Below are 323 nucleotides of genomic sequence, written 5' to 3'. Positions count from 1 at the left end.
TTATTAAAATAGCTAAAAATAAATGGAAATTAAGGAAATGGTAGAGATGGGGTAGGATAATATATCCTCATATAGAAATAGACTTGCAGTTTCCCATCCCTACCCTGGACTAAATTAAATGTATTTAAAGTAGATTTCCAACACATTTTAAAAAAATGTTCTTAGGCAAGGATACCAATTTAGAAATTTCAGATAATTTCTTAGTATAGAGTCCAAGGGCTAAGCATTAATAGTCCTACAGCACACTGAGAGCCAAAATTCCTGGTTGTACTTTTTCTTTTGATGTTTGATCCAACTGCTAAGAACTATAATGAACTAACTGG

Source organism: Bison bison, unplaced genomic scaffold (genome assembly GCF_000754665.1).
Source record: "Bison bison bison isolate TAMUID 2011002044 unplaced genomic scaffold, Bison_UMD1.0 scf7180017864180, whole genome shotgun sequence".
Classification (NCBI taxonomy): domain Eukaryota; kingdom Metazoa; phylum Chordata; class Mammalia; order Artiodactyla; family Bovidae; genus Bison; species Bison bison.
This window is presented reverse-complemented; position numbering follows the sequence as displayed.